Raw genomic sequence first — 12420 nt, 5'->3', positions numbered from 1 at the left:
TTAAATCAACTATACCACAATTTAAAAAGTCATAAACTCTCAAGAAATATGGGAAAATATGAACAATGGCAGGTTAAGTGAAGAAGCAGGAAAATAAATTATTCATATGTCATGTTTATGACTGTTAAATATGTTGATTATTAACAGGGAATAAACAAAAATTATAAGAGTTGTGTTTAGGTTATGGGTATTTTTCTCTTTTTTGCTAAACTTGTAATGGTATTTTTCCATTTTTATAATGCAAAAATAAATAAAAGACTTTTTAAGGAGTAAAAAAAAAAAGATGGGGGCAGGGTTTAGAGAGACAACACAAGAGATGGTGCAGTATCCCAGGGCTAGCACCTGCAGGGAGCCATCACCCCTAGATTTAGAGGGAATGGTTTATGGGAACCAGAAAGAGAGCTGCATGGGGAGAGCCATGCGACAGCAGCTGTGACTTCTTAGAGGGACACAGAAACCCACGGTGAACCCAGACACAGGGGGAGATGGGGGACTAGACACTCCAACTGCAACTCTCCTGCCCACTGACCAAACCCAACCGGAGAACAAGGTAGCCTAACAGATGCAGTCCGTGGGGAAGAGCCTGCCAGGGCCCAGTGCAGGGACGGGGCAGAGGGAAGATACCCAGCTCACCATCTCAGGCCCAGTGCAGGGAGGGGGGCAGAGGGACATACCCAGCTCACCATCTCATTAAGTTTCTGAGGTACAATAACATCAGCACGCCCTCCTGCTGTGACATGAGTAGTTTAATAAAAAATTAATTAGGGAAAAATACCTTCTGCGAACATGGAATTAGGTGGCTAATTTTATGCCAATGGCAGAAATTAGCATTGTAAATTCCTCATTGTGTTTTATGAGTCAGAACTGGATGCACCTAAGAGTCTTAGGAATATGAACCTCAAAACAGGCCCTCTGATAACTTGCAAAGGAGAGCCAGTGGAAATGTGCTCCTGCCACGACAATGGCCACAATTGAACAGGAATGTAGGTTTAAGAAAGAGGGTCATTGGGAGTTGAAATTATTGACATAAAATCTCTTGGAGGCACCCATTGCATTGAGAGGCCATATTTTAATGGAGTTAATAAAGCCTGTTTTTTTTTTGTCTTACCTTGTTTTGTCTGGCTTCCTTTAGCAGTTTAGGTAGAAGACTAACCAGAAGGAGGGAAGATGGGGAAATCTGGAGAGGCATTCTGGGGTAATTTAGAGATGCCCAAAGTCAATTAGGTTACCCAGGGATCACGGTGAACCAGGGTCCCAATCACTTGGCTGGGGTCTCTCTTATCGGAGAGCATTTGGTGTTTGGATAACAGCATGATGTGGTGTTTCAGGCAAAGGCTTTGGAGTCCAGCTATTAGCTGGGTCACCTTGAGTGAGTTAGATAACCTATAGAAGCCTCAGTTTCCTGCTTAATGAAATGGGGACAATACCTATTTCTTCTAGGGTTGTTTTGTGAATTAAATGCGATCATGTATTTAAAATACTTGAAACAGTATCTAGCACATAACTGGTGTTCAATAAATAGCATATATGTGTCTAGAAATGTATTCATATATAGAGAGACATATATGCATATCTATTTATAACTAGAACCATCTGGCCTTCATAAGGGGTGGGAGTGATCATGATTGGTCACAGGGGCCCTTTGGCCATGAGAATGCAGCATGACAAGAGGCTCTTCCTTTTTCTTCCTCTTTCTAGTGGCCCCTCTCCAAAAACGTACATACTTAAGTTAGCTCTCTCCTTTCAGCTGTGTCCCCAAATTCTTCCCGACGCTATATCCTAAGACACATATATCCATATATGTACCTTAGAGATTGTTCTCTTTTAAAAATTCTGATTGAGTAATTAACATACACTTACTAAGTTAATTTAAGTTTTTCCGTATTTAGGATATCATAACAAAGTCTTAGATGCTCCTGTCTCTTCCACTGTCTTCTCTCATCTCACAAACTGCTTTATGGTGAAAGTGATGGTTTTTCTAAAGTCCTGGTATGATTTGGGAGCAGAGGTCAGAAAATTCTGTTTGTTACACTTTAATTTGACCAGAATGGAACTAAAGATTTCAATTTAGTGGATATATTTGTTTGTTTCACTTATTACTGACTGAAGAATGCACCTTAGCCTCTCCATGAGTGCTGGTTTAAAAATGTTATGTATTTTTAATATTTTTAAGGGATTTTAAAATGTGTTGCGTTAGGTGATTAATGCAAATGCAAAAGGTTCCACAATTCCTTTAGCTCCTTAGAAATTTCATTCTTGGGCCTATATTCTTGAAAGGTATTGACCCCTACAAACAGTTAATACTGTAAAAGCTGACAGGCCAGTTTAACCTCCTAATTGTATGCTCTGCATCCTGCATTTGACCTTCCAGAGACAACTTGATGGGTTTCTGCCATATTAATTACTCCTTGCTGTTTTGCAGTGATCCTTTAACAATCCAAGCCTAGTGGATGAATGCATGAACCTTTCTAGGCTCCAGGGAAGAAGCTGGAATGACAATTTAAAAGCACCCAATGTAATTTTCCACTATCAACCTTATTTTCTTTCCCTATAATGGTGAAAAAAGACCTCTGGAGTGATTTTGTATTTGTTGTATTCTATAAGTTCTTGCAAATTTTTGACACTTTCTAAAATACCTTTGAAACTATGAGGCCTTATCTGGAATACCCTCTTTCGATTATTATGCATTATATAATCAATACATTTATTACTAGGCAATATTACTTGAACACCTGAACCTTTTTTTTCATTTTTATTTTTATTTTAGTTTTACTATAGATGCTTTCATCAGCTGTGGTATTTTTTAATATACAATTTTTAAAGGTTACACTCCATTTACAGTTATTACAAAATATTGGCTATATTCTCTATGCTGTACAACACATCCTTGTAGCCTACCGTACACCCAATAGTTTGTACCCCTCAATCTCCCAACCCTAGATTGCATGCCACCCTCCCACTGGTAACCATTAGTTTGTTCTCTACATCTGTTAGTCTGCTTTTTTTTGTTATATTCACTAGTTTGTTGTATTTTTTAGATTCCACATGTAAGTTTAACACCTGAGCCTTAACTTTGTCTTAAGTGTCATTAATGAGACCTAATGGGCAAAGGTTCATTTAATTTTCCACTCCTAATACTCTTTGTCTGAGGTTGAGTTTGCCTTGCTAATGAACTAGCCAACAGTCATGATTGCTCAACAGTCTTCCTCCCTCCTTGTTTGTTAGACCACTTGCAGTTTACACTTTCCCTCTTCCTCTCCTTCGTATGGAGCAGGACTTCACCTGTGTGGGACATTTTCCTCTCCCTGCACTGAGCCATTTCAGAATTAGACCTGAACATTTCCAATGTCTGCATTTGGAAGGCTGCTTACAGCTCAGCCCATTCTCATGGACCGTGTGAGGGTATTAAATGGAAGTCCCCCATGCCAAAAATGGATTCTAGAATCCAATTTTTTCCTGCTCCCTGTCTCCCTTCATCACTCAGGTCTTTTGATTCAACAGCTCTCTCTAGCCATATTTTCTTTAATGGCAAAATGTGATTGAATAGGAATCAAATAATTCAAATGGAGTCTCAAGTCTCCCATCTACATCCCTGTGTCTATTTATGCATGTGTGTCTTGAGTACGTGCTTTGTGCCAGGCATTGTGTGAAGCAATTTACACTTAATCCACACAGCAATCCTCCAAGACAGATACTAGGATGGAGACTTTTCGGTGAGAGACAGCTTAGAGGGTTTAAATGATTCATTGAACTGGGTTTAAATAATTTACCTGAGTTAGTACTAGTGGACCTGAAATTAAAACACAGCTTTACCTGACTCTAGAGTGTGTGCTTTTAACTACTATATCATACTGAAAATCTAAAAAACTTAGGTCACTTGGCTTTTTGGTGCCTGTCCTGGGTTCATTGAGAAGCAGTGATTGAGAATGCAAGGGTCTGGAGGCTGGATTTGAAATCTGTCTCCTTCACTTACTGGTTGTGTGACATTGGACAAGTTACTTTTCTTTGCTTTGGTTTCCTCAACTATGAAATGGGGGAAAATATAAGCAACAAAACTCCTCAGGCCACATGGAAGATTATATTCATGTAAAGTACTTAGGCCTGACACACAGTAGGTGCTCTTTAAAAGCAGCAATAATAAAAACAGTTCAATAAATGTTAGCAAGTATTGTTATTATTGCCTTATTTGCCCCAAATAGGTCTGATGTAGTGTCTACTCTAAGTGATTGCTCTAATGATTCTCGTTGAGCCCTTGAAAGTCTAAAGTTCTCTGGTTGTATGTTGTCGATAAAATCTACTTCTTATTCCTCAGCCTAGAACGCGATGGTAGTAGAAGGCTTGGGGAAGCTTGCTTGGGTGTAGAGACTAGGCATGGTATTGAAACAGCAGGAGTGATAAGTCTTGCCCTTCATCGGCTGCAAAAAGTGTGTGGTTATGTGGATAAGACCAGGAGGGAGAACTAAGAAATTTGGCTTCTATCAACCTGTGCTGCAGGCTTGCTATCAACACTTGGGTAATTAACATAATCTAAAGCTCAAGCTCATTATCCTTTCTAGGAAGAGGAGGATACCATATCTATGCAACCTAATTTCAGAGAAAGATTAGGAAACAGAAAAAGAAGTTAAAAATTGAGAGGATAATAATAGCTTTATATCTTTATATCATCAATGGACTCTCCTCTAGGGAGAAGGAAATGGATAGGGCCAAGCCAGATAGGTAATTACTAGGGAATTGGCGAAACGGATATCTGGCAATCAGTAGGATGCTAACTAGGGGCAAGGAGTTGCCCTTGACATCATGCAAAGATACATAAAGAACAAAGTCCTGCCTTAAAGGGGATGTGATTTACTTAGTGAGCAAGATATAAAACGATAACTAATAATAGAGGAGTTTATATACTGGGTGAGTGGTGAAATCCGAAAGGCTAGAGGGCAAATTTTCCCATTATAAACACCTGCTGCACCATTTAATTAAGTGTGGCTTTTATATTACAGGACTTGGTTGGACTACTTTGCTCTCAATCTTCAACAGTGTGTAAACATTTAAGTAGAATTCTTAAGATTTAACCAAAACTCATTTTTAAAAGTTAATTTCAGCTCCTCTGGGGGGTAGGGGTCAGAGACATCTCTGAGAAGCTATCAGAAGCTCTGAAGCATCTCCCAGAAATCTGCACAAAAACTTCCAAGTCTGCATATAATTGTAGAGGGTTGACAGATCCCCTAAAATCCACGCATGAACCCCTAGCATGAGCAACAGTGTTATAGACACTCAGTTACCCATAGTTTCCCAAATCTTACCAGATCTCAGTGACTTTTTTTGGTTAGCTTTGGCTGTTTTAAATAATGCTATAGTCATGATTCTTGGAATTAAAATATCTTGTTAAAAAACCGAAAAACCTCAAACTGATTTTATACACAGTAAGGCAGGAATTGCTATTTGTCCCCCAGTATCTATCATAGGCTTCTTCCATAGGAATGGAATTTTTAACTGGGCAGAACAAAATGAAGAGCACATTGTCCATCCTCTCCAGGTGTTACCACGTCCCTAAGGTCTAGCCAATTGCTGTAGACGGAAGTGTTGTAAAGCCCCCTCTGAACCCTCCTCAACAAACAACTCAAGGGTGCCCTTTTCTTCCGTTTTATCTCTTCCTCCGTCCAGCTGCTTGGAACATGGATCTGACGGCTGAAATGTCTTCTTGGGCTGTGGGACAGGGGATACCTCCAGGGGATCACAGATGTGAAAGAAGGAAGGAGCCTGGATCTTCAAGGAGCAGGGAGGGGAGCCATCACAGTGGTCTTGAATATTGTCTTCTGAACTTTGACATAAGAGGGAACTAAACTTCCCCATTTAAGTTGCTGCTGTTTTTAATTTTTTTCTATTACTTGTAGCTAAACCTAATACTAACATACAGATACAATCTCTAGCATTTTAAAGCTGTTGTCATCTCGCCTCCTGACATCTTTGCTGCTAATGAGAAGAATAATCTGTCCTCTTTTTCTGGTAGCTTTTAAGATTACCTTTGTATGTTTTGCAGTTTCTCTTCAGTGTATATAGGTGCAGATTTCTTTTCATCTATCCTGTTCTGTCTTGGTGTTCCTGATTGCCCATGTCCTTTTATTCAGTCATGAGAAATTCTCACCCTACACCTCTTTAAATATTGTGCCTCCATGTTTCCTCTAGCTCCTCTGAAACGCTTATTCAAAAATTTTTGGAGTCTCCCAATCAAGATTTCATGTGTCAGGCTTCCCTGGTGGTGCAGTGGTTAAGAATCCGCCTGCCAGTGCAGGGGACACGGGTTCGAGCCCTGGTCCGGGAAGATCCCACATGCCGTGGAGCAACTAAGCCCGTGCGCCACAACTACTGAGCCTGTGCTCTAGAGCCCTTGAGCCACAACTACTGAAGCCTGCGCACCTAGAGCCCGTTCTCTGCAACAAGAGAAGCCACCGCAATGAGAAGCCCATGCACCACAACGAAGAGTAGTCCCGGAGAACTGCAACTAGAGAAAAGCCTGCGTGCAGCAACAAAGACCCAACACAGCCAAAAATAAAATAAATTTATTAAAAACAAGATTTCATGTGTCACAACTGCACTTTTAATCTTTTAAAAATCTCTGCATTGCATGCCGTTCTTTAATTTTATCTTATAAATACCCTTTTTGACGGTGAACAAACTGGTGTTTATTCCATCCTTTGGATTTTTCATTACATTTTTCCCCCTGGAATTTCCTATAGACAACATATAGTTGAGTTTTGGTTTTTTTTAACCCCTTCTGATAATCCCTGTCTTTTAATTAGTGTATTTAGACTATTCACATTTAAAGTGATTATTGATATAGTTGCATTAACACCAACCATGTTTGTAACTCTTTTCTATTTGTTGCATTGTTCTTTGGGGGTTTTTTTCCCCCTCTTTTTCTTCCTTCTTTGGTTTTAATTGAGCTGTTTATATGATTCAATTTTATCTCCTCTCTTAGCCTATCAATTCTGATGATTGCACTGTCTCTTTAGACTTTGATTTTTCTTATCTTTTACTGTGTCTTGCAATGTTTTGTTGAAAGATATACATGATGTATCTGGTAGTAGGAACTAAGGTAAATAAGAGTTTGGTGTGAAGTTGTATATTAATCTGGCTAAATGTTGGGCTCTGTTTAATGTTTTCTGTAGCTACAGAGTTCAGAGTTTTCAAATTACTCTAGTCTCCTTGTTTTTGGTTTCTTTCTTGGTTTCTCTAAGAAGTTTTTCTCAGAGAGAGTCTTTGTCTAACAGCTCTTTCAACTGTAATCCACTGTTATTATATTGGAGCCTTGTGGGTGTGGTGGGAAGGTGAGGGAGAGAGAAACTGTTCTATAATCTTATTTAATCAAACTCTCTTTTAGTGGGCTATGTCCCTGAGCTGAGACCTTCACAACTGTTTCTCAGCTTTTTTTCCTCTCTTAGGTGAAACAAGAGGGCTAGAAGGGGATGAAATAGGAAAGATGTCCTTCCCCCAGCTGGGATAAGGCTCTGACACATTCTTATCCCTGGAAAATAGGCATTGGTTGTGGAAAAAAGCTCTGCGTGTATTTCATAAGGTTTACTCTTTCCTTCCTTCTGCTCAAGCCACAAAGAGATATTTCTCAGATCATGACTATAAGAATCTGGTGGGGATCCTGGAGGAAAAATCCATGAAACTGTGGGGGGATTCCTCCTGAGACTAGATCCCCGGGAGTTTCTCACCCTCATGCTAGTCGATAATCAGTTTCCCAGTAATTCATCGGAATTATTTGAATATAATTCAATATTTGAATATTCCTACCAGGTTATGGCTCCAGTATCTTCTACTACAGATAGTCAGATCGCTGCTGTGACTCTCTGAATTCACCTCTCTAGTTCTCTGATCAGTTCATGAAAAGTTGTTGATTTTCAATCTGTTCAGTTTTTTGTTGTTATAAGGACAAGAGTGATGACTTCCAAGCTCTGTTCATGTCAGAACTGAAACCGAAGGTCATTTGGGGGATTTCTATTAATTCATGCATTCTGTATATTTTTATTATTGTCATTGTATTATTATTATTGTTGTTGTTGTTGTTGTTATTATTTCTTCCTTTCTGTCTCATGACTTTTGGCTCTTTTTTATGGATACCATTCCTTTCTCTATTTCTTAGATGTCCTTAAATATGCTTACAGAGTCATTTTCAGTCATTTTCCATTTGAATAATAGGTGCCAGTGAAAGAACAGTCAACTAATTTTCAGGGGTAAATTGATCTCTTGATTTTTATGTTGTTAGCTAACTTCCTTAGATTTCTTTTTCCTTCTGTGTTTTAGAATTTTGATTTATAAGTGCATCTTGAGCAGAAGGGTTTTATTTTGTTTCTCTCTCTGTATTTTGTGGATGTCTCAATTAGACCCCTTAGGTTCTTGATTAGAAACTCTGCATTCTGTTGGAAACTCAGGGTGCCTGTCCTCTGGCGAGGTTGTAGATAGCGTCTACGCACTCACCCACTCTAGCAGGCAGCTGGCTCTGCTTCCTCCCTCTTCCCTAGGCATGGAGCTTTATACTAGCTCCATATATATTTCAGCTCCATATATAATCCAGGTGGGGGGAGCAGACCTTCTGCTTTGCTTCCTGCTTTGTGCTTCTGATTCATGCAGAAGTTTACCTTGTTTTGGAATGAGGGTTGTATCTGTTTGATTTTTCTCTTTTAAAACTTGATCTAACATTTATTTGGAGTCGATCAGGGCCTAAGAGCATGAATTTACAATACCCTCTGGCCCAGAAGACATGTTCCATGTATCTCAGCAACAACTCTATGAAATATACAAAGTCAGGCTTTATATACCCATTTTACAAGTGCAAAGAGAGCGTAACAGGTGCTCAGTGGCAGGGCTAGAACTGGTGAGTAGGTGTCCCGGTTCTGTCTCCAACAGGTGATATTCATAATTATATCAAACCCGCCATGTTCATAGCTCACAATATTTTCTTGCTTACTGCATTTGGAATCTGGACTGTAATGGAGAAATTCTACAGTGGGTAGGCTAAATGTCCCATTTACAACTTAATCACAAAGTGCTTCTACTTTACAACCAGTGGTTTCTGCCTGCAGGTTTCTGAGCCATTGGCTGAGCTTCCTGGCGCTCTTTCAGTGTATCCGTTCCTGTATGTGCTCTATGCAGAGACACTTATGCAGATTTCATATCCTTCTCCTCAGTCTTCAATCACACAGACAGTGTTTTAATGACTTCAAATCCATTCCACTCGGGCTCTCCCTCTCCCTCTAATCTTATATCTTTGTCAGATTTCATCACCTAGAGATTGGAGTCCCTGTGGGTTCATGGGGCAGGGAGGGGGGGAGAAGAGTGTTTATGTTTATGCTTTTCTTGATTTTTATGGCCATCATTACCCAAAGCTGTGTGAAATTGAGGGAAACATTTGGCCTGAACCCTGGAGCCATCTGTTCAACCTGCTCAAGATATTGGTGGTTGACTGTTTACTAAATAGACTACCCTGAGTGGCAGCCTGAAGGCTGAGGCTGGGGCTTCTGTTAATCGTTAGGCATTTAACAAACAGTTGGGACTCTCGCTGGCTTTGCTATCACAGCTTTCAGAAGCAACGTTCTGTACCCCGCCATCAGCCACAGAACAAGAGATGGGCTCTCTAGTGTGATGACTGAGGATTTCCAGCAGGCTTGGGCTGCCACGCCCAAGCAGGGGTGGTCATGTCATTCTGCAGGAGATGTGACATGTGTGCTTTTGTTGTTGACTTTATCTCTGCCAACACACGTGGGTGTCTAACGTTGGCTGGGAAGCTGGGCTCTAGGGTGGAGCGAAGGTTTCACATTGTTGACAATTGAATGCTTGGAGAGATATGTGCTTTGGTGAGGTCTCTCCTTTGAGACTTTTGCCCTTTCTCTAATCCTTTGCATAAACATTGCCTTGAAAACTGTTTATGAAGTATCTGCAAAGGCACGTGAAACTGTTGGTAAACGGTCGTGGTGAATAATATTTACTCATGGTCAGATTTCTGAGCCTGAGTTTATTTTTGATGGGATTTACTGTCTGGTGCAAATCTTTGTGAAGCTGCAAACAGAGGCTGAACCTCTCTGCCCAATTCTTGTGACAGATTAGAGTTCATGACAGAAATGGCAATTTAGCCTTGGGAATGGAATGGATATGAAAACCTTCTCCCAAAGTCTCCGTATTCTAAATAGGAATCTCTACTAGTTGAAAGTATAAAAAAGAGGAAAATAATCATGAAGTCACAGAAAGGTAGAGAGAGCCAAGGCAGTCCATCTTTTTGGTTAAAGAGGGAAGAGGAAAATTTGGAGGCAAGAAAGCCTCAGATCTAGTAGATTGTGGAGCTGGCTGGTGCGGCTCTTAAGAGCACTTTGTGTTTCTTTCTTCCCAACTTTGTTTTTGGGAAGATGAGGTTGGTGGCTTCAAACAACTATAAAGATGATAACTTGATCTAGACCGATGGTGGGTGGGGAAGGTTTCCATGAGAAAGTGTGGACTAAGCTGGGATCTGAAGGATTGGTAGGAGTTTAACCTGGTGAGCAGAAGTGAGTGATGGAGGAGGTTTAAGCAGAGAGAAGAAAACATATGGTAGCCTTGTATTAGGTAGGAACACATGTACTTTTAAGAAAATTAATGATGGGCTGTAGAGCTGGGGAGCAAGGGGCAGGCGTAGTGACGTGCAATGAGCTGTGTTAATACATTTATATTAATCTAAGAGTGACAGAGAGCTATTGGATCAGATCTGTGCTTTCTTTAAAAAAAAAAATTTCACTTTGGCTACAACATGGAGAACTGATTAGAGGGGAAGAGAGAAGATAAGGACACAAGTTAGAGGCTATTATTGCATATTCCAGGTGAGAGGAATCCTGCACAAGGCTAATGGCAGAAGTGCTGAGGATAAGGAGGTGTATTTAGGTGATGTTTAAGATAGAAAACTGAAGAGACCTGATGATATGTTAAATATAGGGATAGCAAGAGAGGGGGAGCTTGTCAAGGATGACCCCAAGAGTTTTTACTTTGGAGATTTAATTGATAATTGCTCTGCTTACTAAGACTGAGAACCAGAAGTGGGACAAAATCCATGAGTTTGGATTTGGATATGTGGAGTTAAAGTACCTTTTCAACATGTATAATGTAGGTCTCTAGTAGATCCTTTGGATATGCAGATTTAGAGCAGCACGAAGAGGTCTAGAGCTATCTGCATCTAGGTGGTAACTGAAGCCATGATCGTAATGAGGTCCTCCAAGGGAAGAGTACAGAAGGAGACGAGGAGAGGGTCCAAGCAGTACCTTGAGCAATGGAAATATTTTGATGACTCAGTAGGGGAGAATGAGCCTGCAAAGGAGTGAGGGAGTAGTCAGGGAGGAAAACCAAGAAAGATGAGACTGGGGGTTTTGTTAGGGGAATGAAAATGCTCTAAACTGATTTATGATGATGGTTATATCACCTGGTAAAGTTACTAAAAAGCATTGAATTGGACACTTAAAATAGATGATCTTTATGACGTAGAAAATATACCTCAATAACACTATTAAACAACAGCAACAAGAGAGTGTGGAACTAAAGAAAAGAAAGGATGAGTCTTTCAAGAAGCAAGGAATCTACATTTGCACATCATTTATCACCCAAAGTCCAGAGTTACATTAGGGTTCACCCTTGGTGTTGTGCATTCTGTGGGTTTTGACAAATGTATAATGACATGTATCCACCATTGTAATATCATGCAGAATTGTTTCATTGCCCTAAAAATCCTCTATGCTCTGCCTATTCATCCCTCCCTCCCCACAGCCCCTGGAAACTACCAATCTTCTACTGTCTCCATAGTTTTACCTTTTCCAGATTATCATATAGTTGGAATCATACAGTATGAGCCTTTTCAGACTGACTTATTTCAGTTAATAATATGCATTTAAGTTTCCTCTGTGTCTTTTCATGGCTCGATTGCTCTTGTAGTTTTTGTTTGTTTTGTTTTAGCAATGAATAATATTTAGTTTTCTGGGTATACCAGTTTATTTATCCACTTACCTACTGAAAGACATCTTGGTTGCTTCCAGGTTTGGCAATTATGAATAAAGCTGCTGTAAAAAAAGAAAAAAAAAAGAAGCAAGGAATGGTTATGCGTATTGAATGTTGATAAATATAGTAAGAAAAGGACTGATGGTCACTAACAAATTGAGAACTTTAAACAGACATGTAATGCAAAAACAATGGTCCAAATATTGGATAATATAATACTGTAAAAATACTGACCTATATATTAAAACGATATCTTCAAGATTAGTGAGAAGATGCACAAGACTCGGTCCCTCCTTGTTCTCAAATAGAGCCTAAATAGAGATGTTTGTTATTCCCTCTGCATGATATGGCAACTAGGAAATGGATTCTGACAAGGCAATTCTATTAGAATTGGAATATTTGTGGTAAGAA

This window comes from Balaenoptera physalus, assembly GCF_965194825.1.
Source record: "Balaenoptera physalus genome assembly, chromosome: 5".
Lineage (NCBI taxonomy): Eukaryota > Metazoa > Chordata > Mammalia > Artiodactyla > Balaenopteridae > Balaenoptera > Balaenoptera physalus.
The sequence above is the reverse complement of the archived record's forward strand: the minus strand, read 5'-3'. Positions refer to the sequence as shown.